At 63.2% G+C, this 666-nt stretch overlaps 1 protein-coding gene across 4 annotated transcripts in view; it reads right to left on the bottom strand.

Annotated features, from left to right (window-relative positions):
- Nucleotides 1-666, bottom strand: part of NFATC1 (nuclear factor of activated T cells 1) — an 87,883-nt gene that overhangs the window by 25,069 nt on the left and 62,148 nt on the right. The gene's annotated exons all lie outside the window — the stretch shown is intronic.

Genomic DNA, 666 nt, shown 5'->3' with positions numbered 1-666 from the left:
GGTCAGGCCCCAAGCTCAACGCCAAAGTTCCTCTGTGAGCCTGGAGAGGCGGAGGACACGCGGCTCAGGGCTTGTTCTGACCCCAGCCCAGGATGGGAAGGACTCCAGGGCAGGGGTGTCCTGGGGAATCTCTCCTGGCCCCACGTCTGCTGGACTGTCTCAGCCCTGGGACAGGTCGCGGGAGGGTCTCCACACCCCGTCCTCTCCCGGGAGGGCAGGGTGAGGAGGAGCGGGTTCCCCATCAGCAGAGCGCGCGTCTGCGTGGACCTGCGCCCAGCTCTGCACCTGGCTCTGGAGTCCCCGGCCCAGCCTCCCAGGGCGCAGGAGGCGTGAGGGTGATGACAGGGGTGCCAGGGGCTCCACGGCAGGGTGTGCCACCTGCTCGTGCTCTGGGAATTTGGGGAGCAGAAGCGTCTCCGGGGGATGAGGGCCTGGCTGCTGGCCCTGGGTGATGAGAAAACCTTCCTCTGACAACTTCATGCACATCAGGAGGCAGAAATGCAAAACACGAGGGTATTTTTAGCCTTTCCCCAGTGGCCATTTGCATGTTTTTAAAAAATAAAAAGGCTCCCAGAAGTGCAGTGAAAGGACATGCTGTTCTCTTCCCTCCGTGCCGGCCGAGGTGGCTGAGACGCACCCTGGGCGTGTGCACGGCCCGGTCCCTCA

Source organism: Sapajus apella, unplaced genomic scaffold, assembly GCF_009761245.1.
Source record: "Sapajus apella isolate SASKATOON/1434 unplaced genomic scaffold, GSC_monkey_1.0 scaffold30, whole genome shotgun sequence".
Classification (NCBI taxonomy): domain Eukaryota; kingdom Metazoa; phylum Chordata; class Mammalia; order Primates; family Cebidae; genus Sapajus; species Sapajus apella.
This window is presented reverse-complemented; position numbering and strand designations above follow the sequence as displayed.